Below are 27,199 nucleotides of genomic sequence, written 5' to 3'. Positions count from 1 at the left end.
TGCATCCAGTATAGAACAACACTAACACAGCGCACTGAACAGTGCATCCAGTACAGAACAACGCTAACACAGCGCACTGAACAGTGCATCCAGTACAGAACAACACTAACACAGCGCACTGAACAGTGCATCCAGTATAGAACAACACTAACACAGCGCACTGAGCAGTGCATCCAGTACAGAACAACGCTAACACAGCGCACTGAACAGTGCATCCAGTATATAACAACACTAACACAGCGCACTGAACAGTGCATCCAGTACAGAACAACGCTAACACAGTGCACTGAACAGTGCATCCAATACAGAACAACACTAACACAGCGCACTGAACAGTCCATCCAGTATAGAACAACACTAACACAGCGCACTGAACAGTGCATCCAGTACAGAACAACGCTAACACAGTGCACTGAACAGTGCATCCAGTATAGAACAAAGCTAACACAGCGCACTGAACAGTGCATCCAGTACAGAACAACACTAACACAGCGCACTGAACAGTGCATCCAGTACAGAACAACACTAACACAGCGCACTGAACAGTGCATCCAGTATAGAACAGCGCAAACACAGTGCACTGACCAGTGCATCCAGTATAGAACAACACTAACACAGCGCACTGAGCTGTGCATCCAGTATAGAGCAACGCTAACACAGTGCACTGAACAGTGCATCCAATACAGAACAACACTAACACAGCGCACTGAACAGTGCATCCAGTACAGAAAAACGCTAACACAGAGCACTGAACAATGCATCCAGTACAGAACAACACTAACACAGTGCACTGAACAGTGCATCCAGTACAGAACAACACTAACACAGCGCACTGAACAGTGCATCCAGTATAGAACAACACTAACACAGCGCACTGAGCTGTGCATCCAGTATAGAACAGCGCAAAGACAGTGCACTGAACAGTGCATCCAGTACAGAACAACACTAACACAGCACACTGAGCAGTGCATCCAGTATAGAACAACGCTAACACAGCGCACTGACCAGTGCATCCAGTATAGAACAACACTAACACAGCGCACTGAGCTGTGCATCCAGTATAGAGCAACGCTAACACAGTGCACTGAACAGTGCATCCAATACAGAACAACACTAACACAGCGCACTGAACAGTGCATCCAGTACAGAACAACACTAACACAGCACACTGAGCAGTGCATCCAGTATAGAACAACGCTAACACAGCGCACTGAGCAGTGCATCCAGTACAGAACAACACTAAGACAGTGCACTGACCAGTGCATCCAATATAGAACAACGCTAACACAGCGCACTGAACAGTGCATCCAGTACAGAACATCACTAACACAGCGCACTGAACAGTGCATCCAGTACAGAACAACACTAACACAGCGCACTGAACAGTGCATCCAGTATAGAACAACGCTAACACAGTGCACTGAACAGTGCATCCAGTATAGAACAACACTAACACAGCGCACTGAACAGTGCATCCAGTATAGAACAACGCTAACACAGTGCACTGATCAGTGCATCCAGTATAGAACAACACTAACACAGTGCACTGAACAGTGCATCCAGTATAGAACAACACTAACACAGTGCACTGATCAGTGCATCCAGTACAGAACAACACTAACACAGCGCACTGAACAGTGCATCCAGTACAGAACAACACTAACACAGCGCACTGAACAGTGCATCCAGTACAGAACAACGCTAACACAGCGCACTGAACAGTGCATCCAGTATAGAACAACGCTAACACAGCGCACTGAACAGTGCATCCAGTATAGAACAACTCTAACACAGCGCACTGAACAGTGCATCCAGTATAGAACAACACTAACACAGCGCACTGAACAGTGCATCTAGTACAGAACAACGCTAACACAGTGCACTGAACAGTGCATCCAGTATAGAACAACACTAACACAGCGCACTGAACAGTGCATCCAGTACAGAACAACACTAACACAGTGCACTGAACAGTGCACCAGTATAGAACAACACTAACACAGCGCACTGAACAGTGCATCCAGTACAGAACAACACTAACACAGTGCACTGAACAGTGCACCAGTATAGAACAGCGCTAACACAATGCACTGAACAGTACATCCAGTATAGAACAACACTAACACAGAGCACTGAACAGTACATCCAGTATAGAACAACACTAACACAGCGCACTGTACAGAACAACGCTAACACAGTGCACTGAACAGTGCATCCAGTATAGAACAACGCTAACACAGCGCACTGAACATTGTATCCAGTACAGAACAACGCTAACACAGCGCACTGACCAGTGCATCCAGTATAGAACAACACTAACACAGTGCACTGAACAGTGCATCCAGTATAGAACAACACTAACACAGCGCACTGAACAGTGCATCCAGTACAGAATAACGCTAACACAGCGCACTGACCAGTACATCCAGTACAGAACAACACTAACACAGCGCACTGAACAGTGCATCCAGTATAGAACAACACTAACACAGCGCACTGAACAGTGCATCCAGTATAGAACAACACTAACACAGCGCACTGAACAGTGCATCCAGTATAGAACAATGCTAACACAGCGCACTGAGCAGTGCATCCAGTACAGAACAACGCTAACACAGCGCACTGACCAGTGCATCCAGTATAGAACAACACTAACACAGTGCACTGAACAGTGCATCCAGTATAGAACAACACTAACACAGCGCACTGAACAGTGCATCCAGTATAGAACAACACTAACACAGCGCACTGAACAGTGCATCCAGTACAGAACAACGCTAACACAGCGCACTGAACAGTGCATCCAGTACAGGACAACACTAACACAGCGCACTGCACAGTGCATCCAGTACAGGACAACACTAACACAGCGCACTGCACAGTGCATCCAGTACAGGACAACACTAACACAGCGCACTGCACAGTGCATCCAGTATAGAACAACACTAACACAGCGCACTGAACAGTGCATCCAGTATAGAAAAACACTAACACAGCGCACGGAACAGTGCATCCAGTACAGAACAACACTAACACAGCACACTGAACAGTGCATCCAGTACAGAACAACACTAACACAGCGCACTGAACAGTGCATCCAGTACAGAACAACACTAACACAGCGCACTGAACAGTGCATCCAGTATAGAACAACACTAACACAGCACACTGAACAGTGCATCCAGTACAGAACAACTCTAACAAAGTACACTGAACAGTGCATCCAGTATGGAACAACACTAACACAGCGCACTGAACAGTGCATCCAGTACAGGACAACACTAACACAGCGCACTGAACAGTGCATCCAGTACAGAACATTGCTAACACAGCACACTGAACAGTGCATCCAGTATAGAACAACACTAACACAGCGCACTGAACAGTGCATCCAGTATAGAAAAACACTAACACAGTGCACGGAACAGTGCATCCAGTACAGAACAACACTAACACAGCACACTGAACAGTGCATCCAGTACAGAACAACACTAACACAGCGCACTGAACAGTGCATCCAGTACAGAACAACGCTAACACAGCGCACTGAACAGTGCATCCAGTACAGAACAACACTAACACAGCGCACTGAACAGTGCATCCAGTATAGAACAACACTAACACAGCACACTGAACAGTGCATCCAGTACAGAACAACTCTAACAAAGTGCACTGAACAGTGCATCCAGTATGGAACAACACTAACACAGCGCACTGAACTGTGCATCCAGTACAGAACAACTCTAACAAAGTGCACTGAACAGTGCATCCAGTATAGAACAACGCTAACACAGCGCACTGAACAGTGCATCCAATACAGAACAACACTAACACAGCGCACTGAGCAGTGCATCCAGTACAGAACAATGCTAACACAGTGCACTGAACAGTGCATCCAGTATAGAACAACGCTAACACAGCGCACTGAACAGTGCATCCAGTATAGAACAACACTAACACATCGCACTGAACAGTGCATCCAGTACAGAACAACACTAACACAGCGCACTGAACAGTACATCCAGTATAGAACAACACTAACACAGTGCACTGATCAGTGCATCCAGTATAGAACAACACTAACACAGCGCACTGAACAGTGCATCAAGTACAGAACAACGCTAACACAGTGCACTGAACAGTGCATCCAGTACAGAACAACGATAACACAGCGCACTGAGCAGTGCATCCAGTATAGAACAACGATAACACAGCACACTGAACAGTGCATCCAGTACAGAACAACGCTAACACAGTGCACTGAGCAGTGCATCCAGTACAGAACAACACTAACACAGCGCACTGAACAGGGCATCCAGTATAGAACAACACAAACACAGCGCACTGAACAGTGCATCCAGTACAGAACAACGATAACACAGCACACTGAACAGTGCATCCAGTATAGAACAACACTAACACAGCGCACTGAACAGGGCATCCAGTATAGAACAACACTAACACAGCGCACTGAACAGGGCATCCAGTATAGAACAACACTAACACAGCGCACTGAACAGAGCATCCAGTACAGAACAACACTAACACAGTGCACTGAACAGTGCATCCAGTACAGAACAACGATAACACAGCGCACTGAACAGTGCATCCAGTACAGAACAACGCTAACACAGCGCACGGAACAGTGCATCCAGTATAGAACAACGCTAACACAGCGCACGGAACAGTGCATCCAGTATAGAACAACACTAACACAGCGCACTGACCAGTGCATCCAGTATAGAACAACACTAACACAGCGCACTGAACAGTGCATCCAGTACAGAACAACACTAACACAGCGCACTGAGCAGTGCATCCAGTACAGAACAACGCTAACACAGCGCACTGGACAGTGCATCCAGTACAGAACAACACTAACACAGCGCACTGAACAGTGCATCCAGTATAGAACAACGCTAACACAGCGCACTGAACAGTGCATCCAGTATAGAACAACGCTAACACAGCGCACTGAACAGTGCATCCAGTACAGAACAACGCTAACACAGCGCACTGAACAGTGCATCCAGTACAGAACAACGCTAACACAGCGCACTGATCAGTGCATCCAGTACAGAACAATGCTAACACAGCGCATTGAATAGTGCATCCAGTATAGTACAACGCTAACACAGTGCACTGAACAGTGCATCCAGTACAGAACAACGCTAACACAGCGCACTGAACAGTGCATCCAGTATAGAACAACACTAACACAGCGCACTGAACAGTGCATCCAGTATAGAACAACACTAACACAGCGCACTGAATAGTGCATCCAGTATAGAACAACACTAACACAGCGCACTGAACAGTGCATCCAGTACAGAACAACGCTAACACAGTGCACTGAACAGTGCATCCAGTACAGAAAAACGCTAACACAGCGCACTGAACAGTGCATTTAGTATAGAACAACACTAACACAGCGCACTGAACAGTGCATTTAGTATAGAACAACGCTAACACAGCGCACTGAACAATGCATCCAGTACAGAACCACACTAACACAGCGCACTGAACAGTGCATCCAATACAGAACAACACTAACACAGCGCACTGAACAGTGCATCCAGTATAGAACAACGCTAACACAGCGCACTGAACAGTGTATCCAGTACAGAACAACACTAACACAGCGCACTGAACAGTGCATCCAGTACAGAACAACGATAACACAGCACACTGAACAGTGCATCCAGTATAGAACAACACTAACACAGCGCACTGAACAGGGCATCCAGTATAGAACAACACTAACACAGCGCACTGAACAGGGCATCCAGTATAGAACAACACTAACACAGCGCACTGAACAGAGCATCCAGTACAGAACAACACTAACACAGTGCACTGAACAGTGCATCCAGTACAGAACAACGATAACACAGCGCACTGAACAGTGCATCCAGTACAGAACAACGCTAACACAGCGCACGGAACAGTGCATCCAGTATAGAACAACGCTAACACAGCGCACGGAACAGTGCATCCAGTATAGAACAACACTAACACAGCGCACTGAGCAGTGCATCCAGTACAGAACAACGCTAACACAGCGCACTGGACAGTGCATCCAGTACAGAACAACACTAACACAGCGCACTGAACAGTGCATCCAGTATAGAACAACGCTAACACAGCGCACTGAACAGTGCATCCAGTATAGAACAACGCTAACACAGCGCACTGAACAGTGCATCCAGTACAGAACAACGCTAACACAGCGCACTGAACAGTGCATCCAGTACAGAACAACGCTAACACAGCGCACTGATCAGTGCATCCAGTACAGAACAATGCTAACACAGCGCACTGAATAGTGCATCCAGTATAGTACAACGCTAACACAGTGCACTGAACAGTGCATCCAGTACAGAACAACGCTAACACAGCGCACTGAACAGTGCATCCAGTATAGAACAACACTAACACAGCGCACTGAACAGTGCATCCAGTATAGAACAACACTAACACAGCGCACTGAATAGTGCATCCAGTATAGAACAACACTAACACAGCGCACTGACCAGTGCATCCAGTATAGAACAGCTCTAACACAGCGCACTGAACAGTGCATCCAGTACAGAACAACGCTAACACAGTGCACTGAACAGTGCATCCAGTACAGAAAAACGCTAACACAGCGCACTGAACAGTGCATTTAGTATAGAACAACACTAACACAGCGCACTGAACAGTGCATTTAGTATAGAACAACGCTAACACAGCGCACTGAACAATGCATCCAGTACAGAACCACACTAACACAGCGCACTGAACAGTGCATCCAATACAGAACAACACTAACACAGCGCACTGAACAGTGCATCCAGTATAGAACAACGCTAACACAGCGCACTGAACAGTGTATCCAGTACAGAACAACACTAACACAGCGCACTGAACAGTGCATCCAGTACAGAACAACACTAACACAGAGCACTGAACAGTGCACCAGTATAGAACAACACTAACACAGTGCACTGAACAGTGCATCCAGTATAGAACAACGCTAACACAGCGCACTGAGCAGTGCATCCAGTACAGAACAACACTAACACAGCGCACTGAACAGTGCATCCAGTACAGAACAACGCTAACACAGTGCACTGAACAGTGCATCCAATACAGAACAACGCTAACACAGTGCACTGAACAGTGCATCCAGTACAGAACAACGCTAACACAATGCACTGAACAGTACATCCAGTAAAGAACAACACTAACACAGAGCACTGAACAGTACATCCAGTATAGCGCAACACTAACACAGCGCACTGAACAGTGCATCCAGTACAGAACAACGCTAACACAGTGCACTGAACAGTGCATCCAGTATAGAACAACACTAACACAGCGCACTGAACAGTGCATCCAGTACAGAACAACGCTAACACAGCGCACTGACCAGTGCATCCAGTACAGAACAACACTAACACAGCGCACTGAACAGTCCATCCAGTATAGAACAACGCTAACACAGCGCACTGACCAGTACATCCAGTACAGAACAACACTAACACAGCGCACTGAACAGTGCATCCAGTACAGAACAACACTAACACAGAGCACTGAACAGTGCACCAGTATAGCACAACACTAACACAGCGCACTGAACAGTGCATCCAGTATAGAACAACGCTAACACAGTGCACTGAACAGTGCATCCAGTACAGAACAACGCTAACACAGTGCACTGAACAGTGCATCCAGTACAGAACAACGCTAACACAGCGCACTGAACAGTGCATCCAGTACAGAACAACGCTAACACAGTGCACTGAACAGTGCATCCAGTATAGAACAACACTAACACAGCGCACTGAACAGTGCATCCAGTACAGAACAACGCTAACACAGCGCACTGACCAGTGCATCCAGTACAGAACAACACTAACACAGCGCACTGAACAGTGCATCCAGTATAGAACAACGCTAACACAGCGCACTGACCAGTACATCCAGTACAGAACAACACTAACACAGCGCACTGAACAGTGCATCCAGTATAGAACAACACTAACACAGCGCACTGAACAGTGCATCCAGTATAGAACAACGCTAACACAGCGCACTGAACAGTGCATCCAGTACAGAACAACGCTAACACAGCGCACTGACCAGTGCATCCAGTATAGAACAACGCTAACACAGCGCACTGAACAGTGCATCCAGTACAGAACAATGCTAACACAGCGCACTGAACAGTGCATCCAGTATAGAACAACACTAACACAGCGCACTGAACAGTGCATCCAGTATAGAACAACACTAACACAGCGCACTGCACAGTGCATCCAGTACAGGACAACACTAACACAGCGCACTGAACAGTGCATCCAGTACAGGACAACACTAACACAGCGCACTGAACAGTGCATCCAGTATAGAAAAACACTAACACAGCGCACTGAACAGTGCATCCAGTACAGAACAACGCTAACACAGTGCACTGAACAGTGCATCCAGTATAGAACAACGCTAACAGAGCGCACTGAACAGTGCATCCAGTACAGAACAACGCTAACACAGCGCACTGACCAGTGCATCCAGTATAGAACAACACTAACACAGTGCACTGAACAGTGCATCCAGTATAGAACAACACTAACACAGTGCACTGAACAGTGCATCCAGTATAGAACAACGCTAACACAGTGCACTGAACAGTGCATCCAGTATAGAACAACACTAACACAGCGCACTGAACAGTGCATCCAGTATAGAACAACGCTAACACAGCGCACTGAACAGTGCATCCAGTATAGAACAACGCTAACACAGCGCACTGAACAGTGCATCCAGTATAGAACAACACTAACACAGCGCACTGAACAGTGCATCCAGTACAGAACAACGCTAACACAGCGCACTGAACAGTGCATCCAATACAGAACAACACTAACACAGCGCACTGAACAGTGCATCCAGTACAGAACAACGCTATTACAGCGCACTGAACAGTGCATCCAGTACAGAACAACGCTAACACAGCGCACTGAACAGTGCATCCAGTATAGAACAACACTAACACAGTGCACTGAACAGTGCATCCAGTATAGTACAATACTAACACAGCGCACTGAACAGTGCATCCAGTACAGAACAACACTAACACAGTGCACTGAGCAGTGCATCCAGTATAGAACAACGCTAACACAGCGCACTGAACAGTACATCCAGTATAGAACAACACTAACACAGCGCACTGAACAGTGCATCCAGTACAGAACAACGCTAACACAGCGCACTGAACAGTGCATCCAGTACAGAACAACACTAACACAGTGCACTGAACAGTGCATCCAGTACAGAACAACACTAACACAGCGCACTGAACAGTGCATCCAATACAGAACAACACTAACACAGTGCACTGAACAGTCCATCCAGTATAGAACAACACTAACACAGTGCACTGAACAGTGCATCCAATACAGAACAACACTAACACAGTGCACTGAACAGTGCATCCAATACAGAACAACACTAACACAGTGCACTGAACAGTCCATCCAGTATAGAACAACACTAACACAGCGCACTAAACAGTGCATCCAGTATAGAACAACGCTAACACAGCGCACTGAACAGTGCATCCAGTACAGAACAACGCTAACAGAGCGCACTGAACAGTGCATCCAATACAGAACAACACTAACACAGCGCACTGAACAGTGCATCCAGTACAGAACAACGCTAACACAGCGCACTGAACAGTGCATCCAGTACAGAACAACGCTAACACAGCGCACTGAACAGTGCATCCAGTACAGAAAAACACTAACACAGTGCACTGAGCAGTGCATCCAGTATAGAACAACGCTAACACAGTGCACTGAACAGTGCATCTAATACAGAACAACACTAACACAGCGCACTGAACAGTGCATCCAGTACAGAACAACGCTAACACAGCGCACTAAACAGTGCATCCAGTATAGAAAAACACTAACACAGCGCACTGAACAGTGCATCCAGTATAGAACAACACTAACACAGCGCACTGAACAGTGCATCTAATACAGAACAACACTAACACAGCGCACTGAACAGTGCATCCAGTACAGAACAACGCTAACACAGCGCACTGAACAGTGCATCCAGTATAGAAAAACTCTAACACAGCGCACTCAACAGTGCATCCAGTATAGAACAACACTAACACAGCGCACTGAGCAGTGCATCCAATACAGAACAACACTAACACAGTGCACTGAACAGTGCATCTTGTTTAGTACAACACTAACACAGCGCACTGAGCAGTGCATCCAGTATAGAATAACACTAACACAGCGCACTGAGCAGTGCATCCATTACAGAATAACGCTAACACAGAGCACTGAATAGTGCATCCAGTACACAACAACACTAACACAGCGCATTGAACAGTGCATCCAGTACAGAACAACACTAACACAGCGCACTGAACAGTGCATCCAGTACAGAACAACACTAACACAGCGCACTGAACAGTGCATCCAGTACAGTACAACACTAACACAGCGCACTGAACAGTGCATCCAGTACAGAACAACGATAACACAGCGCAATGAGCAGTGCATCCAGTATAGAACAACGATAACACAGCACACTGAACAGTGCATCCAGTACAGAACAACGCTAACACAGTGCACTGAGCAGTGCATCCAGTATAGAACAACACTAACACAGCGCACTGAACAGTGCATCCAGTACAGAACCACACTAACACAGCACACTGAACAGTGCATCCAGTACAGAACAACGCTAACACAGCGCACTGAGCAGTGCATCCAGTACAGAACAACGCTAACACAGCGTACTGAACAGTGCATCCAGTATAGAACAACGCTAACACAGCGCACTGAACAGTGCATCCAGTACAGAACAACGCTAACACAGTGCACTGATCAGTGCATCCAGTATAGAACAACGCTAACACAGCGCACCGAACAGTGCATCCAGTACAGAACAACGCTAACACAGTGCACTGAACAGTGCATCCAGTATAGTACAACGCTAACACAGCGCACTGAACAGTGCATCCAGTACAGAACAACGCTAACACAGTGCACTGAGCAGTGCATCCAGTATAGAACAACACTAACACAGCGCACTGAACAGTGCATCCAGTATAGAACAACGCTAACACAGCGCACTGAACAGTGCATCCAGTATAGAACAATGCTAACATAGCACACTGAACAGTTCATCCAGTATAGTTCAACACTAACACAGCGCACTGAACAGTGCATCCAGTACAGAACAACTCTAACACAGCGCACTGAACAGTGCATCCAGTACAGAACAACACTAACACAGCGCACTGAACAGTGCATCCAGTACAGAACAACGCTAACACAGCGCACTGAACAGTGCATCCAGTACAGAACAACGCTTACACAGTGCACTGAACAGTGCATCCAGTACAGAACAACGCTAATAAAGCGCACTGAACAGTGCATCCAGTATAGAACAATGCTAACACAGCACACTGAACAGTGCATCCAGTACAGAACAACGCTTACACAGTGCACTGAACAGTGCATCCAGTACAGAACAACACTAACACAGTGCATTGAACAGTGCATCCAGTACAGAACAACACTAACACAGCGCACTGAACAGTGCATCCAGTATAGAACAACACTAACACAGCGCACTGAGCAGTGCATCCATTACAGAACAACGCTAACACAGCGCACTGAACAGTGCATCCAGTATAGAACAACACTAACACAGCGCACTGAACAGTACATCCAGTATAGAACAGCTCTAACACAGCGCACTGAACAGTGCATCCAGCACAGAACAACACTAACACAGCGCACTGCACAGTGCATCCAGTATAGAACAACGCTAACACAGCGCACTGAACAGTGCATCCAGTATAGAACAACGCTAACACAGCGCACTGACCAGTGCATCCAGTACAGAACAACACTAACACAGCGCACTGCACAGTGCATCCAGTATAGAACAACGCTTACACAGTGCACTGAACAGTGCATCCAGTACAGAACAATGCTAACACAGCGCACTGAACAGTGCATCCAGTATAGAACAATGCTAACACAGCGCACTGAACAGTGCATCCAGTACAGAACAACGCTTACACAGTGCACTGAACAGTGCATCCAGTACAGAACAACGCTAATAAAGCGCACTGAACAGTGCATCCAGTATAGAACAATGCTAACACAGCGCACTGAACAGTGCATCCAGTACAGAACAACGCTAACACAGCGCACGGAACAGTGCATCCAGTATAGAACAACACTAACACAGCGCACTGAACAGTGCATCCAGTACAGAACAACGCTTACACAGTGCACTGAACAGTGCATCCAGTACAGAACAATGCTAACACAGCGCACTGAACAGTGCATCCAGCACAGAACAACACTAACACAGCGCACTGCACAGTGCATCCAGTATAGAACAACGCTAACACAGCGCACTGAACAGTGCATCCAGTATAGAACAACGCTAACACAGCGCACTGAACAGTGCATCCAGTACAGAACAACACTAACACAGCGCATTGACCAGTGCATCCAGTACAGAACAACGCTAACACAGCGCACTGAACAGTGCATCCAGTATAGAACAACACTAACACAGCGCACTGAACAGTGCATCCAGTACAGAACAACGCTAATAAAGCGCACTGAACAGTGCATCCAGTATAGAACAATGCTAACACAGCGCACTGAACAGTGCATCCAGTACAGAACAACGCTAACACAGCGCACGGAACAGTGCATCCAGTACAGAACAACACTAACACAGCGCACTGAACAGTGCATCCAGTACAGAACAACGCTAACACAGCGCACGGAACAGTGCATCCAGTATAGAACAACACTAACACAGCACACTGAACAGTGCATCCAGTACAGAACAACGCTTACACAGTGCACTGAACAGTGCATCCAGTACAGAACAACGCTAATACAGCGCACTGAACAGTGCATCCAGTACAGAACAACACTAACACAGCGCACTGAACAGTGCATCCAGTATAGAACAACGCTAACACAGCGCACTGAACAGTGCATCCAGTATAGAACAACGCTAACACAGCGCACTGAACAGTGCATCCAGTACAGAACAACGCTAACACAGCGCACTGAACAGTGCATCCAGTATAGAACAACGCTAACACAGCGCACTGAACAGTGCTTCCAGTACAGAACAACGCTAACACAGTGCACTGCACAGTGCATCCAGTACAGAACAACACTAACACAGCGCACTGAACAGTGCATCCAGTACAGAACAACGCTAACACAGCACACTGAACAGTGCATCCAGTATAGAACAACGCTAACACAGTGCACTGAACAGTGCATCCAGTACAGAACAACACTAACACAGTGCACTGAACAGTGCATTCAATACAGAACAACACTAACACAGCGCACTGAACAGTGCATCCAGTATAGAACAACGCTAACACAGCGCACTGAACAGTGCATCCAGTATAGAACAACGCTAACACAGCGCACTGAACAGTGCATCCAGTACAGAACAACACTAACACAGTGCACTGACCAGTGCATCCAGTACAGAACAACGCTAACACAGCGCACTGAACAGTGCATCCAGTATAGTACAACGCTAACACAGCGCACTGAACAGTGCATCCAGTACAGAAAAACGCTAACACAGCGCACTGAACAGTGCATCCAGTACAGAACAACGCTAACACAGTGCACTGCACAGTGCATCCAGTATAGAACAACACTAACACAGCGCACTGAACAGTGCATCCAGTACAGAACAACGCTAACACAGCACACTGAACAGTGCATCCAGTATAGAACAACGCTAACACAGTGCACTGAACAGTGCATCCAGTACAGAACAACACTAACACAGTGCACTGAACAGTGCATTCAATACAGAACAACACTAACACAGCGCACTGAACAGTGCATCCAGTATAGAACAACGCTAACACAGCGCACTGAACAGTGCATCCAGTATAGAACAACGCTAACACAGCGCACTGAACAGTGCATCCAGTATAGAACAACGTTAACACAGCGCACTGAACAGTGCATCCAGTATAGAACAACACTAACACAGCGCACTGAACAGTGCATCCAGTATAGAACAACACTAACACAGCGCACTGAACAGTGCATCCAGTATAGTACAACGCTAACACAGTACACTGAACATTGTATCCAGTACAGAACAACACTAACACAGCGCACTGACCAGTGCATCCAGAACAGAACAACGCTAACACAGAGCACTGAACAGTACATCCAGTATAGAACAACACTAACACAGCGCACTGAACAGTGCATCCAGTAAAGAACAATGCTAACACAGCGCACTGAACAGTGCATCCAGTATAGAACAACACTAACACAGCGCACTGACCAGTGCATCCAGTACAGAACAACACTAACACAGTGCACTGACAGTGCATCCAGTATAGAACAACACTAACACAGCGCACTGAACAGTGCATCCAGTATAGAACAACGCTAACACAGTGCACTGAACAGTGCATCCAGTACAGAACAACGCTAACACAGTGCACTGAACAGTGCATCCAGTATAGTACAACGCTAACACAGTGCAATGAACAGTGCATCCAGTATAGAACAACACTAACACAGTGCAATGAACAGTGCATCCAGTATAGAACAACACTAACACAGCGCACTGAACAGTGCATCCAGTACAGAACAATGCTAACACAGCGCACTGAACAGTGCATCCAGTATAGAACAACACTAACACAGTGCACTGAACAGTGCATCCAGTACAGAACAACTCTAACACAGCGCACTGAACAGTGCATCCAGTATAGAACAACGCTAACACAGCGCACTGAACAGTGCATCTAATACAGAACAACACTAACACAGCGCACTGAACAGTGCATCCAGTACAGAACAACGCTAACACAGCGCACTGAACAGTGCATCCAGTATAGAAAAACTCTAACACAGCGCACTGAACAGTGCATCCAGTATAGAACAACACTAACACAGCGCACTGAACAGTGCATCTAATACAGAACAACACTAACACAGCGCACTGAACAGTGCATCCAGTACAGAACAACGCTAACACAGCGCACTGAACAGTGCATCCAGTATAGAAAAACTCTAACACAGCGCACTGAACAGTGCATCCAGTATAGAACAACACTAACACAGCGCACTGAGCAGTGCATCCAATACAGAACAACACTAACACAGTGCACTGAACAGTGCATCCAGTTTAGTACAACACTAACACAGAGCACTGAACAGTGCATCCAGTACACAACAACACTAACACAGCGCATTGAACAGTGCATCCAGTACAGAACAACACTAACACAGCGCACTGAACAGTGCATCCAGTACAGAACAACACTAACACAGCGCACTGAACAGTGCATCCAGTACAGTACAACACTAACACAGCGCACTGAACAGTGCATCCAGTACAGAACAACGATAACACAGCGCAATGAGCAGTGCATCCAGTATAGAACAACGATAACACAGCACACTGAACAGTGCATCCAGTACAGAACAACGCTAACACAGTGCACTGAGCAGTGCATCCAGTATAGAACAACACTAACACAGCGCACTGAACAGTGCATCCAGTACAGAACAACGCTAACACAGCGCACTGACCAGTGCATCCAGTACAGAACAACACTAACACAGCGCACTGAGCAGTGCATCCAGTACAGAACAACGCTAACACAGCGTACTGAACAGTGCATCCAGTATAGAACAACGCTAACACAGCGCACTGAACAGTGCATCCAGTACAGAACAACGCTAACACAGTGCACTGATCAGTGCATCCAGTATAGAACAACGCTAACACAGCGCACCGAACAGTGCATCCAGTACAGAACAACGCTAACACAGTGCACTGAACAGTGCATCCAGTACAGAACAACGCTAACACAGTGCACTGAGCAGTGCATCCAGTATAGAACAACACTAACACAGCGCACTGAACAGTGCATCCAGTATAGAACAACGCTAACACAGCGCACTGAACAGTGCATCCAGTATAGAACAATGCTAACATAGCACACTGAACAGTTCATCCAGTATAGTTCAACACTGACACAGCGCACTGAACAGTGCATCCAGTACAGAACAACTCTAACACAGCGCACTGAACAGTGCAGCCAGTACAGAACAACGCTAACACAGCGCACTGAACAGTGCATCCAGTACAGAACAACGCTTACACAGTGCACTGAACAGTGCATGCAGTACAGAACAACGCTAATAAAGCGCACTGAACAGTGCATCCAGTATAGAACAATGCTAACACAGCACACTGAACAGTGCATCCAGTACAGAACAACGCTTACACAGTGCACTGAACAGTGCATCCAGTACAGAACAACACTAACACAGTGCATTGAACAGTGCATCCAGTATAGAACAACACTAACACAGCGCACTGAGCAGTGCATCCATTACAGAACAACGCTAACACAGCGCACTGAACAGTGCATCCAGTATAGAACAACACTAACACAGCGCACTGAACAGTACATCCAGTATAGAACAGCTCTAACACAGCGCACTGAACAGTGCATCCAGCACAGAACAACACTAACACAGCGCACTGCACAGTGCATCCAGTATAGAACAACGCTAACACAGCGCACTGAACAGTGCATCCAGTATAGAACAACGCTAACACAGCGCACTGAACAGTGCATCCAGTACAGAACAACGCTAACACACCGCACTGAACAGGGCATCCAGTACAGAACAACGCTAACACAGTGCACTGAACAGTGCATCCAGTACAGAACAACGCTAATAAAGCGCACTGAACAGTGCATCCAGTATAGAACAATGCTAACACAGCGCACTGAACAGTGCATCCAGTACAGAACAACGCTAACACAGCGCACGGAACAGTGCATCCAGTACAGAACAACGCTTACACAGTGCACTGAACAGTGCATCCAGTACAGAACAATGCTAACACAGCGCACTGAACAGTGCATCCAGTATAGAACAATGCTAACACAGCGCACTGAACAGTGCATCCAGTACAGAACAACGCTTACACAGTGCACTGAACAGTGCATCCAGTACAGAACAACGCTAATAAAGCGCACTGAACAGTGCATCCAGTATAGAACAATGCTAACACAGCGCACTGAACAGTGCATCCAGTACAGAACAACGCTAACACAGCGCACGGAACAGTGCATCCAGTATAGAACAACACTAACACAGCGCACTGAACAGTGCATCCAGTACAGAACAACGCTTACACAGTGCACTGAACAGTGCATCCAGTACAGAACAATGCTAACACAGCGCACTGAACAGTGCATCCAGCACAGAACAACACTAACACAGCGCACTGCACAGTGCATCCAGTATAGAACAACGCTAACACAGCGCACTGAACAGTGCATCCAGTATAGAACAACGCTAACAAAGCGCACTGAACAGTGCATCCAGTACAGAACAACACTAACACAGCGCATTGACCAGTGCATCCAATACAGAACAACGCTAACACAGCGCACTGAACAGTGCATCCAGTATAGAACAACACTAACACAGTGCACTGAACAGTGCATCCAGTATAGAACAACACTAACACAGCGCACTGAACAGTGCATCCAGTATAGAACAACGCTAACACAGCACACTGAACAGTGCATCCAGTACAGAACAACGCTAATAAAGCGCACTGAACAGTGCATCCAGTATAGAACAATGCTAACACAGCGCACTGAACAGTGCATCCAGTACAGAACAACGCTAACACAGCGCACGGAACAGTGCATCCAGTACAGAACAACACTAACACAGCGCACTGAACAGTGCATCCAGTACAGAACAACGCTAACACAGCGCACGGAACAGTGCATCCAGTATAGAACAACACTAACACAGCACACTGAACAGTGCATCCAGTACAGAACAACGCTTACACAGTGCACTGAACAGTGCATCCAGTACAGAACAACGCTAATACAGCGCTCTGAACAGTGCATCCAGTACAGAACAACACTAACACAGCGCACTGAGCAGTGCATCCAGTACAGAACAACGCTAACACAGTGCACTGAACAGTGCATCCAGTACAGAACAACACTAACACAGTGCACTGACCAGTGCATCCAGTATAGAACAACGCTAACACAGCGCACTGAACACTGGATCCAGTACAGAACAACACTAACACAGCGCACTGAACAGTGCATCCAGTACAGAACAACGCTAACACAGAGCACTGAACAGTGCATCCAGTACAGAACAACGCTAACACAGTGCACTGAACAGTGCATCCAGTACAGAACAACACTAACACAGTGCACTGAACAGTGCATCCAGTATAGAACAACGCTAACACAGCGCACTGAACAGTGCATCCAGTATAGAACAGCGCTAACACAGCGCACTGAACAGTGCATCCAGTACAGAACAACGCTAACACAGCGCACTGACCAGTGCATCCAGTACAGAACAACGCTAACACAGCGCACTGAACAGTGCATCCAGTACAGAACACCGCTAACACAGCGCACTGAACAGTGCATCCAGTACAGTACAACGCTAACACAGAGCACTGAACAGTGCATCCAGTACAGAACAACGCTAACACAGCGCACTGAACAGTGCATCCAGTACAGAACAACGCTAACACAGTGCACTGAACAGTGCATCCAGTACAGAACAACACTAACACAGCGCACTGAACAGTGCATCCAGTACAGAACAACGCTAACACAGCACACTGAACAGTGCATCCAGTATAGAACAACGCTAACACAGTGCACTGAACAGTGCATCCAGTACAGAACAACACTAACACAGTGCACTGAACAGTGCATTCAATACAGAACAACACTAACACAGCGCACTGAACAGTGCATCCAGTATAGAACAACGCTAACACAGCGCACTGAACAGTGCATCCAGTATAGAACAACGCTAACACAGCGCACTGAACAGTGCATCCAGTACAGAACAACGCTAACACAGTGCACTGAACAATGCATCCAGTATAGAACAACACTAAAACAGCGCACTGAACAGTACATCCAGTATAGAACAACACTAACACAGCGCACTGAACAGTGCATCCAGTACAGAACAATGCTTACACAGCGCACTGAACAGTGCATCCAGTACAGAAAAACACTAACACAGCGCACTGAACAGTGCATCCAGTACAGAACAACGCTAACACAGCGCACTGAACAGTGCATCCAGTATAGAACAGCGCTAACACAGCGCACTGAACAGTACATCCAGTACAGAACAACGCTAACACAGCGCACTGAACAGTGCATCCAGTACAGAACAACTCTCACACATTGCACTGAACAGTGCATCCAGTACAGAACAACGCTAACACAGCGCACTGAACAGTACATCCAGTACAGAACAACGCTAACACAGAGCACTGAACAGTGCATCCAGTACAGAACAACACTAACACAGTGCACTGAACAGTGCATCCAGTACAGAACAACACTAACACAGTGCACTGACCAGTGCATCCAGTACAGAACAACGCTAACACAGCGCACTGAACAGTGCATCCAGTATAGAACAACGCTAACACAGTGCACTGAACAGTGCATCCAGTATAGTACAACGCTAACACAGTGCAATGAACAGTGCATCCAGTATAGAACAACACTAACACAGTGCACTGAACAGTGCATCCAGTATAGAACAACGCTAACACAGTGCACTGAACAGTGCATCCAGTATAGTACAACGCTAACACAGTGCAATGAACAGTGCATCCAGTATAGAACAACACTAACACAGCGCACTGAACAGTGCATCCAGTACAGAACAATGCTAACTCAGCGCACTGAACAGTGCATCCAGTATAGAACAACACTAACACAGTGCACTGAACAGTGCATCCAGTACAGAACAACTCTAACACAGTGCACTGAACAGTGCATCCAGTACAGAACAACACTAACACAGCGCACTGAACAGTGCATCCAGTACAGAACAACACTAACACAGCGCACTGAACAGTGCATCCAGTATAGAACAACACTAACACAGTGCACTGAACAGTGCATCCAGTACAGAACAACACTAACACAGCGCACTGAACAGTGCATCCAGTACAGAACAACACTAACACAGCGCACTGAACAGTGCATCCAGTATAGAACAACACTAACACAGTGCACTGAACAGTGCATCCAGTACAGAACAACACTAACACAGCGCACTGAACAGTGCATCCAGTACAGAACAACGCTAACACAGCACACTGAACAGTGCATCCAGTATAGAACAACACTAACACAGCACACTGAACAGTGCATCCAGTATAGTACAACACTAACACAGCGCACTGAACAGTACATTCAGTATAGAACAACGCTAACACAGCGCACTGAACAGTGCATCCAGTACAGAACAACACTAACACAGAGCACTGAGCAGTGCATCCAATACAGAACAACACTAACACAGTGCACTGAACAATGCATCCAGTACAGAACAACACTAACACAGCGCACTGAACAGTGCATCCAGTATAGAACAACGCTAACACAGAGCACTGAACAGTGCATCCAGTATAGAAAAACTCTAACACAGCGCACTGAACAGTGCATCCACTACAGAACAACGCTAACACAGCGCACTGAACAGTGCATCCAGTATAGAACAACGCTAACACAGCGCACTGAACAGTGCATCCAGTACAGAACAACACTAACACAGCACACTGAACAGAGCATCCAGTACAGAACAACACTAACACAGCGCACTGAACAGTGCATCCAGTACAGAACAACGCTAACACAGCGCACTGAACAGTGCATCTAGTATAGAACAACACTAACACAGCGCACTGAACAGTGCATCCAGTACAGAACAACACTAACACAGCGCACTGAACAGTGCATCCAGTACAGAACAACGCTAACACAGCACACTGAACAGTGCATCTAGTATAGAACAACGCTAACACAGCGCACTGACCAGTGCATCCAGTATAGAACAACGCTAACACAGCACACTGAACAGTGCATCCAGTACAGAACAACACTAACACAGCACACTGAACAGAGCATCCAGTACAGAACAACACTAACACAGCGCACTGAACAGTGCATCCAGTACAGAACAACGCTAACACAGCACACTGAACAGTGCATCTAGTATAGAACAACGCTAACACAGCGCACTGACCAGTGCATCCAGTATAGAACAACGCTAACACAGCGCACTGAACAGTGCATCCAGTACAGAACAACACTAACACAGTGCACTGAACAGTGCATCCAGTATAGAACAACACTAACACAGCGCACTGAACAGTGCATCCAGTATAGAACAACGCTAACACAGCGCACTGAACAGTGCATCCAGTATAGAACAACACTAACACAGCGCACTGAACAATGCATCCAGTACAGAACAACACTAACACAGCGCACTGATCAGTGCATCCAGTATAGAACAACGCTAACACAGTGCATTGAACAGTGCATCCAGTATAGAACAACGCTAACAAAGCGCACTAAACAGTGCATCCATTACAAAACAACGCTAACACAGCGCACTGAACAGTGCATCCAGTATAGAACAACACTAACACAGCGCACTGAACAATGCATCCAGTACGGAACCACGCTAACACAGTGCACTGAACAGTGCATCCAGTATAGAACAACGCTAACACAGCGCACTGAACAATGCATCCAGTACAGAACCACGCTAACACAGCGCACTGAACAGTGCATCCAATACAGAACAACGCTAACACAGCGCACTGAACAGTGCATCCAGTATAGAACAACGCTAACACAGCGCACTGAGCAGTGCATCCAGTACAGAACAACACTAAGACAGTGCACTGACCAGTGCTTCCAATATAGAACAACGCTAACACAGCGCACTGAACAGTGCATCCAGTACAGAACAACACTAACACAGCGCACTGAACAGTGAATCCAGTATAGAACAACGCTAACACAGCGCACTGAGCAGTGCATCCAGTACAGAACAACACTAAGGCAGTGCAGTGACCAGTGCATCCAGTACAGAACAACACTAACACAGTGCACTGAACAGTGCACCAGTATAGAACAACGCTAACACAGCGCACTGAACAGTGCATCCAGTATAGAACAACGCTAACACAGCGCACTGAACATTGCATCCAGTATAGAACAGCGCTAACACAGTGCACTGAACAGTGCATCCAGTAAAGAACAACACTAACACAGCGCACTGACCAGTGCATCCAGTATAGAACAACGCTAACACAGCGCACTGAACAGTGCATCCAGTATAGAACAACGCTAACACAGTGCACTGAACAGTGCATCCAGTATAGAACAACACTAACACAGCGCACTGAACAGTGCATCCAGTACAGAACAACGCTAACACAGCGCACTGACCAGTGCATCCAGTATAGAACAACACTAACACAGTGCACTGAACAGTGCATCCAGTATAGAACAACACTAACACAGTGCACTGAACAGTGCATCCAGTACAGAACAACGCTAACACAATGCACTGACCAGTGCATCTAGTACAGAACACCGCTAACACAGCGCACTGACCAGTGCATCCAATACAGAACAACACTAACACAGCGCACTGAACAGTGCATCCAGTATAGAACAACTCTAACACAGTGCACTGAACAGTGCATCCAGTACAGAACAACACTAACACAGCGCACTGAACAGTGCATCCAGTATAGAACAACACTAACACAGTGCACTGAACAGTGCATCCAATACAGAACAACACTAACACAGTGCACTGAACAGTGCATCCAGTACAGAACAACGCTAACACAGCACACTGAACAGTGCATCCAGTATAGAACAGCGCTATCACAATGCACTGAACAGTACATCCAGTATAGAACAACACTAACACAGAGCACTGAACAGTACATCCAGTATAGAACAACACTAACACAGAGCACTGAACAGTGCATCCAGTATAGAACAACGCTAACACAGCGCACTGAACAGTGCATCCAGTATAGAACAACACTAACACAGTGCACTGAACAGTGCATCCAGTATAGAACAACACTAACACAGTGCACTGAACAGTGCATCCAGTATAGAACAACACTAACACAGCACACTGAACAGTGCATCCAGTATAGAACAACACTAACACAGTGCACTGAGCAGTGCATCCAGTATAGAACAACACTAACACAGTGCACTGAACAGTGCATCCAGTACAGAACAACACTAACACAGCGCACTGAACAGTGCATCCAGTATAGAACAACACTAACACAGCGCACTGAACAGTGCATCCAGTATAGAACAACGCTAACACAGCGCACTAAACAGTGCATCCAGTATAGAACAACGCTAACACAGCGCACTGAACAGTGCATCCAGTACAGAACAACGCTAACACAGCGCACTGAACAGTGCATCCAGTACAGAACAACACTAACACAGCGCACTGAACAGTGCATCCAGTATAGAACAACACTAACACAGCGCACTGAACAGTGCATCCAGTATAGAACAACGCTAACACAGCGCACTAAACAGTGCATCCAGTATAGAACAACGCTAACACAGCGCACTGAACAGTGCATCCAGTATAGAACAACGCTAACACAGCGCACTAAACAGTGCATCCAGTATAGTACAACGCTAACACAGCGCACTGAACAGTACATCCAGTACAGAACAACGCTAACACAGCGCACTGAACAGTGCATCCAGTACAGAACAACACTAACACAGCGCACTGAACAGTGCATCCAGTATAGAACAACACTAACACAGCGCACTGAACAGTGCATCCAGTATAGAACAACGCTAACACAGCGCACTAAACAGTGCATCCAGTATAGAACAACGCTAACACAGCGCACTGAACAGTGCATCCAGTATAGAACAACACTAACACAGCGCACTGAACAGTGCATCCAGTATAGAACAACGCTAACACAGCGCACTGAACAGTGCATCCAGTATAGAACAACACTAACACAGCGCACTGAACAGTGCATCCAGTACAGAACAACGCTAACACAGCGCACTGACCAGTGCATCCAGTATAGAACAACGCTAACACAGTGCACTGAACAGTGCATCCAATACAGAACAACACTAACACAGCGCACTGAGCAGTGCATCCAGTACAGAACAACACTAACACAGCGCACTGAACAGTGCATCCAGTACAGAACAACACTAACACAGCGCACTGAACAGTGCATCCAATACAGAACAACACTAACACAGCGCACTGAGCAGTGCATCCAGTACAGAACAACGCTAACACAGCGCACTGAACAGTGCATCCAGTACAGAACAACGCTAACACAGCGCACTGGACAGTGCATCCAGTACAGAACAACACTAACACAGCGCACTGAACAGTGCATCCAGTATAGAACAACGCTAACACAGCGCACTGAACAGTGCATCCAGTATAGAACAACGCTAACACAGTGCACTGAACAGTGCATCCAGTATAGAACAACGCTAACACAGCGCACTGAACAGTGCATCCAGTATAGAACAATGCTAACACAGCGCACTGAACAGTGCATCCAGTATAGAACAACGCTAACACAGCGCACTGAACAGTGCATCCAGTACAGAAAAACGCTAACACAGCGCACTGAACAGTGCATCCAGTACAGAACCTTGCTAACACAGCGCACTGAACAGTGCATCCAATACAGAACAACACTAACACAGCGCACTGAACAGTGCATCCAGTATAGAACAACGCTAACACAGCGCACTGAACAGTGCATCCAATACAGAACAACACTAACACAGCGCACTGAACAGTGCATCCAGTACAGAACCACGCTAACACAGCGCACTGAACAGTGCATCCAATACAGAACAACACTAACACAGCGCACTGAACAGTGCATCCAGTATAGAACAACGCTAACACAGCGCACTGAGCAGTGCATCCAGTACAGAACAACACTAAGACAGTGCACTGACCAGTGCATCCAATATAGAACAACGCTAACACAGCGCACTGAACAGTGCATCCAGTTCAGAACATCACTAACACAGCGCACTGAACAGTGCATCCAGTACAGAACAACGCTAACACAGCGCACTGAACAGTGCATCCAGTACAGAACAACACTAACACAGTGCTCTGAACAGTGCATCCAGTACAGAACAACACTAACACAGCGCACTGACCAGTGCATCCAGTACAGAACAACACTAACACAGTGCTCTGAACAGTGCATCCAGTACAGAACAACTCTAACACATTGCACTGAACAGTGCATCCAGTATAGAACAACACTAACACAGTGCACTGAACAGTGCATCCAGTACAGAACAACGCTAACACAGCGCACTGACCAGTGCATCCAGTATAGAACAACACTAACACAGTGCACTGAACAGTGCATCCAGTATAGAACAACACTAACACAGTGCACTGAACAGTGCATCCAGTATAGAACAACGCTAACACAGTGCACTGAACAGTGCATCCAATACAGAACAACACTAACACAGTGCACTGAACAGTCCATCCAGTATAGAACTACACTAACACAGCGCACTGAACAGTGCATCCAGTACAGAACAACGCTAACACAGCGCACTGAACAGTGCATCCAGTACAGAACAACGCTAACACAGCGCACTGAACAGTGCATCCAATACAGAACAACACTAACACAGCGCACTGAACAGTGCATCCAGTACAGAACAACGCTAACACAGCGCACTGAACAGTGCATCCAGTACAGAACAACGCTAACACAGCGCACTGAACAGTGCATCCAGTATAGAACAACACTAACACAGTGCACTGAACAGTGCATCCAGTATAGTACAATACTAACACAGCGCACTGAACAGTGCATCCAGTACAGAACAACACTAACACAGTGCACTGAGCAGTGCATCCAGTATAGAACAACGCTAACACAGCGCACTGAACAGTACATCCAGTATAGAACAACACTAACACAGCGCACTGAACAGTGCATCCAGTACAGAACAACGCTAACACAGTGCACTGAACAGTGCATCCAGTACAGAACAACACTAACACAGTGCACTGAACAGTGCATCCAATACAGAACAACACTAACACAGTGCACTGAACAGTCCATCCAGTATAGAACAACACTAACACAGCGCACTAAACAGTGCATCCAGTACAGAACAACGCTAACACAGTGCACTGAACAGTGCATCCAGTATAGAACAACGCTAACACAGCACACTGAACAGTGCATCCAGTACAGAACAACGCTAACAGAGCGCACTGAACAGTGCATCCAATACAGAACAACACTAACACAGCGCACTGAACAGTGCATCCAGTACAGAACAACGCTAACACAGCGCACTGAACAGTGCATCCAGTACAGAACAACGCTAACAGAGCGCACTGAACAGTGCATCCAATACAGAACAACACTAACACAGCGCACTGAACAGTGCATCCAGTACAGAACAACGCTAACACAGCGCACTGAACAGTGCATCCAGTATAGAACAACGCTAACACAGCGCACTGAGCAGTGCATCCAGTACAGAACAACACTAACACAGTGCACTGAACAGTGCATCCAGTATAGAACAACACTAACACAGTGCACTGAACAGTGCATCCAGTATAGTACAATACTAACACAGCGCACTGAACAGTGCATCCAGTACAGAACAACACTAACACAGTGCACTGAGCAGTGCATCCAGTATAGAACAACGCTAACACAGCGCACTGAACAGTGCATCTAATACAGAACAACACTAACACAGCGCACTGAACAGTGCATCTAATACAGAACAACACTAACACAGCGCACTGAACAGTGCATCCAGTACAGAACAACGCTAACACAGCGCACTGAACAGTGCATCCAGTACAGAACAACACTAACACAGCGCACTGAACAGTGCATCTAATACAGAACAACACTAACACAGCGCACTGAACAGTGCATCCAGTACAGAACAACGCTAACACAGCGCACTGAACAGTGCATCCACTACAGAAAAACTCTAACACAGCGCACTGAACAGTGCATCCAGTATAGAACAACACTAACACAGCACACTGAGCAGTGCATCCAATACAGAACAACACTAACACAGTGCACTGAACAGTGCATCCAGTTTAGTACAACACTAACACAGCGCACTGAGCAGTGCATCCAGTATAGAATAACACTAACACAGCGCACTGAGCAGTGC

Source organism: Engystomops pustulosus, chromosome 1, assembly GCF_040894005.1.
Source record: "Engystomops pustulosus chromosome 1, aEngPut4.maternal, whole genome shotgun sequence".
Lineage (NCBI taxonomy): Eukaryota > Metazoa > Chordata > Amphibia > Anura > Leptodactylidae > Engystomops > Engystomops pustulosus.
This window is presented reverse-complemented; position numbering follows the sequence as displayed.